At 46.0% G+C, this 6,228-nt stretch overlaps 1 protein-coding gene across 2 annotated transcripts in view; it reads left to right on the top strand.

The window, feature by feature from the left end:
• KIF17 (kinesin family member 17) overlaps window positions 1-5,969 on the top strand; it is a 38,355-nt gene extending 32,386 nt beyond the window's left edge. For both annotated transcript variants that reach the window (XR_008317752.1, XR_008317753.1), the window contains one exon: window positions 327-5,969. The gene's annotated coding sequence lies outside the window, so the exon portion shown is untranslated. The remainder of the gene's footprint in view (window positions 1-326) is intronic.
• Window positions 5,970-6,228: the final 259 nt, after the last annotated feature.

Here is a 6,228-nt window from a genome sequence, read left to right on the forward strand (position 1 = left end):
GCTGCTCCATGAAAGCGGCAGTCCATGCCACTGGCTCCTTTAAAGCACCACCGCAATGGGATGCTGCTCCCAGCATCCCTCATGCGTCATCATGCAAATGGCGTTGACACATGCGCCAGTGCCACCCTGCAAATGGCATCGGCACATATGCTGACACCCTTTGCGTGCCAATGCCACGTGAGGGATGCTGGGAACAGCACCCTGTTGCCGCAGCGCAGCACTATAAATGAGCCAGCAGCATGGGCTGCCGCTTTCATGGAGCAGCTTTGCAGAGAAGGCCGCTGCAGTGGGGCAGTGCAAGGGGCAGAGGCTTGAGGGAGGGGCAGGTCAGACCTGCCTGCTTCATTTTAAAGGCACCCCCTCACTCTGCATTGAAACGTTTCAGCTGCAGGGAGCCGAATTATTTTGGCGCGTCTTCAAAGAGGTGCCGAAACTTTGGGCTCATCCCTAATTGACAGGGCGGTGGTATGCCCCACACAGATGTCCTTGGATTCAGCTGCAGAGAATGGAGCATTGGTCACTTACTAGGAAGGCTTCTTCTTGCAGCTGGATCCAAGGACTTCTCAACCCACCCATGGGCACCAATGCCTACTCTTCAGGACAATAGTAATGGGATCTCCTGCTTCTTCATTGGCTGTACTATTCTTTTGTATTCTCCTATCTCTGACTTCGTATTTTTCCATTTGCTATTTCGCTGCTTGGCCCAAAAGAACTGGGTGGGGTTATCCTCCCCAGGTTCTTGAGGCTTCTGATCTAATTTACATAGTCCTGCTCTTGAGCCACGTGGGAAGGATAACCCACACAGAGATGTCCTCAGATTCAGCAGCAAGAAGCAGCCTTCACAGTAAGTGACCAATGCTCCACTCCCAGGTCACCACCAGATGAACTGTTGGCACCCGAACATGGACCCCTATTGATGATCTTAATGAGTAGTGCGGATCTAGAGAAAGGCGCTCTCTCCGGTAACCTGGACCTAAGCCATTCAGGGCTTTAAGGTAATAACCAGCACTTTGTACTTTGCCCAGCAACATATCGGCAGCCAATGCAACTGTTCAAAGTTGTACCATTGAGTTGGTGTCAACTCCTGGCTCCCACAGAGCCCTGTGGTTTTCTTTGGTAGAATACAGGAGGGGTTTACCATTGCCATCTCCCACACAGTATAAGATGATGCCTTTCAGCATCTTCCTATATTGCTGCTGCCCAATATCGGTGCTTCTGGGAAACATATCAGCGAGGATTCGAACCAGCAACTTCTTGTTCCCTAGGCAACTTACTTCCCCACTGCACCATTAGGTGGCTTGGGGCATGTGTAAGAACAGGCATAATTGGAACTAACTGAAGTTTCCAAACAACGTACAAAGGCAGCTCTAAATAGAGCACACTGCAGAAGTCCAACCTAGAGGTTACCAGCTGGTGTACCACAGTTTTCAGGTCATTCTCCTCAAGGAACTGTGGCGATTGGCTAGTAAACACTCTCAACCAAGAGGAATTTAAACTTAGGTACCTCCTCTGGAAAGAATCCCTATGGGAGGGGATTTGGAATTGAGTGAACAGGTATTTATAAAATTCAGAGTTAACTGACAATTCAGGTAGGACTTGGATAAGCCAGAGATAGGAATGCAGATAGGGACAGCTAGGGCTAGAGAGAGAATCTCTGGTTAGGGTCTCTAAAGCAGAACTGAGGGTGGAATTGGGAGGTTGGTGGGTAGGTTTTACACACCTAGGAATACCTCTGTAGAGCAAGCTTGACTATCAAATGTAAATGCTGGGAGGTTGTATCCCAGTAAAGGTGCTGAAAGTCCCAAAAAGCTTATTTCCAAACAGTCACCTCAGTAACTTGAAAGTAAGGCCTTTGTTGATGTACTGACACAATGATATATAAGTACCTGAGTTTGAATACCAGTTCTAAGTATAAGAGGTGGTGTACAGTCTTGCCAGTCGTAAGGTTGTTACTTTGTTTCAGAAACCATTATACATTTGACCCTACATTGTAGTGAATAAGAAATCACTGAAGCTATTGTACAAGAATACAGTTATTTTCTTTGGTTTGGAACTTTAAAACTGTTTCAACTGTGTCTATTTACTTCTCCCAACATTACCACTTGGGCACAATACCAAAGTTAGTGTTAGAAACCCAAATTAAGGTGTCATTTGGGGTGGCAGTATAATAAGTAAAGATTTAAAAACAAATCAAAGGGTCAAAAACATATTGTCTATTTCAACCTCTATATATTTTAATCACTAATCTCACACTCCCAATCTTGGGTCATGACAGAAACGGGTGGAGTTGTCGAATCAATCGCAGCTGGTAAAAGTGCTTCTGGGTACAGCCTCAGCCTGAGGCACCAGGGTGAGATTTGGGTCCAAGAGCACTCCCAATTGACGGGCCTGTTCTTTCTGGGGGAGTGTAACCTTGTTAAGAACAGGAAGTTCTATCTTGTTTTGCAGATTATGACCCCCCTCAATGAGCACCTGCGTCTTGCTTGGATTCAGCTTCAATTTATTATCCCACATCCAGCCCATTACTGCCTGTAGCAGGCCTTTAAGGGGCTAATGCCATTTCCTGATATGATGACAAGGAGAAAGAGATTTGAGTGCCATCAACATATTGATAGCACCCAGCATCAAATCCCCTGATGATCTCACCCAGCAGTTTCATGTAGACAGAATGGAGCCCTGAGGGACTCCATATAGTAGCTCCCGTTTAGAAGAGCAACTGTCACCAAGCGCAACCATCTAAAATCTACCCGAGACAGAGGAGCAAAACCACTGGTGATCCAGAAGAATACCATGATTGATGGTATCAAAAACTACTGAGAGATCCAAAAGAACCAGCAGAGTCACACTCCCTCTGTCAATTCCCTGGTGAAAGTCATCTGTCAGGCTGACCAAGGGTGTCTCAACCCCATCGCCCACCCTAAAGCCAGTTTGAAATGTGTCTAGATAATTAGTTTCCTCCAAGCTGGTTAGCCACCACCCTCTCAATCATCTTACCCAACCATGGATAAGATGATTGAGGTTGGAGACTGGCCTATAACTATAACCATCACAAGGGGACACAGAGTGGGCTTCTTAAGAAAGGGTCTAACCAAACAAGGTGGCATTCTGCCCTCCCTCCGTGAGGTATTAATGATATCAACTAGGCCAGCTCCAACAACCTCCCTGCAAGATTAAATCAGCCATGTTGAGTAAGGATCCCAAGAACAGGTGGTAGAGCAAGGAGCCGTGCAGCTCCTTTTGTGAGAAGCTTCAGCCAGTGCTGGGTTCCCAGCCTGGCTGGGAATGAGTGTATCTGTCTTTCAAGACAGGGAAAGGCACTCTCCACAGGCTGGAAACCCAGCGCTGGCTGAAGTAACTTGCAAACGGGGCTGCACAGCCTGTTTCTGCATATGGCTAGCGTGCCTGGGGCTGCCGGCAGCAGGTTGCACCCATGCCCCCAGTGGCTTCCTATGGGCCTGTTTAGAGTACAATATCTAATAAAGCAGGACAGAGCATGGCACGAGGCAACAATAATACAACAAGGGAACCAACGGTCATAGAATATACAGATGGACAGTGGATATATTCTTAGACATAATAGACGTCACCTCTGGAAAACACAAGAATCTGGTGAGTCCATGGACTCAGATATGAGGCAAACACATGATCAGCTGAGGATCTAGCACAAGCAGATTAGAGCAGAATCTTTATCTCATGCTGAGAAAGATGGAGACATGCCAGAGAAAGGAACAAGAGAGATGTCCCATGTGCCTTAATTATGTCAACAGGCCAGAAAAGTATGGGGTGTGGACAGCTTTAGCAAGAATCACACTCCACCCCTATTCTAAATCTATTTAGCTGGAAGGAAATGCCATGGATTTCAGCGGAGCTTATTTCCAAGTTAGCGTTCTTGGGATCACGGCCAAAGTCAGAGGCCTATGATAGGACAGTAAAGTAAACAAGACATAAATAGGCTAGTTGTTTCTGAAGGGTGGTGGTTGGATTTGGGGTGGGGGGTTTTCTTCACTGCTTTTGCAGCTGTTTTGTCGATGCTGCTGTGATTCTGCTAGGTTTGTTGGTACTGTTTTAAAAGTGCTGTATTGTATGACAAGTTAGGCTTGCCTAACTTGTCCTTTTGATTTCTATGGGATTTACCCGAGTAAATTTCATCAGGATGTCAGCTTACGACTCTATGTGAGCCACCTTGGACACACGTGTGTAAAGGTTCTAATCACCCATACATGTAGAAGTAGGCTAGAAATGTTTTAAATAATTAAGTACAACTGAATAGTCACAAACAAATGTGGCCCAATACCCACCCACCCCCTTTTTGTGCGAAAAGCCACTTTGGAGAGACGGAATGGGGGTGGCGAAGTGGAATGGGGAGAGGGCATCTGACCCTTTCCCTTGCTTCCCCACCGCCAACTGCCCTCTCTCAAAGCAGCTTTTAAGAAAAACAGAGTCACTGGGCTATTGATGCCTACACAAATTTGGAGCCGGGGAGGCAGTTCATGTATAACATGTTTTCACATTAGGCAAGTATGTGCTGCAAATCATCCTGAGCTGTCTGCCCTGTGCCATGTCCAAGTAATCAGACCGGGCATTGCGGGAGAGTCTCACAGTTCAGTTGCCCAGTTGGAATACTGTAGTCACCCCTGGAAGTCAACTGGCAGGCCTGTAAGCCAGGAAGACTGTAGAGCATCCCCAGTGCCAGGGCACCCGGCCAACTTACTTCTCGGATTAGCTGCTTCTCCCTCTCAATATCTGTCTCTGTCTGGGATTCGGGAGGGAGCTCTGGCTTCACCGACAAATCCACTAAGGAAGAGGAGGAAAGGCATAATTGAGAAGACAGCAGTCCATAGATGCCTTGAAAACCGAGTCTGTCAGTAACTCTTTCCAAATGACCCAAGGATCCCATTTCCAAGTGATTTGCTATTGTCCACACTGACCACGAGTATACTTTCCAGGCAATTTCTTCACCCTTTACTATGAGAAATGTACACTAGTGATGTAGCTGATGCAAGCAGTCCAGAGGATGTACTCCCTGCTTGCACAGCTGTTCTGAAGAAAGCACAATTTTTCAGTACTTGGATTACAATACTGTGTCGCAGAGGAATGCGCAGAGGAAAATATCCCCAAATATAGCAAATACTGCCACAATTAGGAGTGCAGTGTGGAATGTGGTTGTGCACAAACCGGGACCAAACATGCAGTTCCTACCCCCAGCTTTGTGTTCTGGCAGTTATTTATGTCAAGGTTATTGTGTATTTTCTAGTCATTTAGTAGTTGAGCACTCCCAGCCATAGCAGTGCAGAACAACAGAGCATCCACCTGGCTCTTTAAATGTGTCTTTTTAAAGTGGCAAACACCACATATGTTCCCTTCTCGCCTTGATGCAATGGCATGCCTTTCCCTTTGATATTTTAGTTCTATGTGCTCCCCTCTTTAGCGCATAAATGCACATCTCCATGTACTACAAGGGAAAAGAGTAACAACCATATAGTTGTTACCTGAAGTGCAGCTCTCTGCAGCAAGGTGACTTTGGGGAGGCTGCTAATAAGGTTACCTTGGGGAGGTGCCTTGAGGGGTGGCTAAAGCCCTTTCTCCTGACATGATTGCGTCCCATCCCCATCACAGACGTGTCCTATTGTTGGATTTTTTAACTTATATTCTGGAGTGGTACAATCCTAGCAGTGCTATACCATGTGCTTTATTTCAACATGAAAATTGCCCTAGAGTGGCTTCGCATCTGGGACTATTCCTTATTCTGGCCACTGCCCCACTGTGGCGCCCATTTTGGTTAGCACTCCACCCTGCTTAGCAGAGTACCAAACCACTAAGAGATTCAGATGGCCACAAATGATTTAATTTTAATTGGAAATTGAATTTTTCTATATCTGCTATATCTGTGTTACTGATTAGTGTATTTCTGTGCTTTGTGTTTGATACCTGCCTTTTCTGTTTTCCAATTCCATTTGAAACATTTTCAGACAAAATCCAAAAATAAAAAGTGTTTTAAAAATGGAACTAACATACTGTTGAATATATGCATTTCTATTCTACCTCTTGATCCATCTCTGTGGACATTCATCAGAATCCAGGAAGCTGCCTTATACAGAGTCAAATGATTGGTCTGCTTAGTCCCGTATTTCCGACTTCTGATTGGCAATGGTTCTCTAAGGTCTCAGACACGGGTCTCTCCCAGCCCTGCTTCTACCTGTGAAATGTTGGGACTCAAACCTGGGACCT

This window comes from Hemicordylus capensis, chromosome 2 (genome assembly GCF_027244095.1).
Source record: "Hemicordylus capensis ecotype Gifberg chromosome 2, rHemCap1.1.pri, whole genome shotgun sequence".
Lineage (NCBI taxonomy): Eukaryota > Metazoa > Chordata > Lepidosauria > Squamata > Cordylidae > Hemicordylus > Hemicordylus capensis.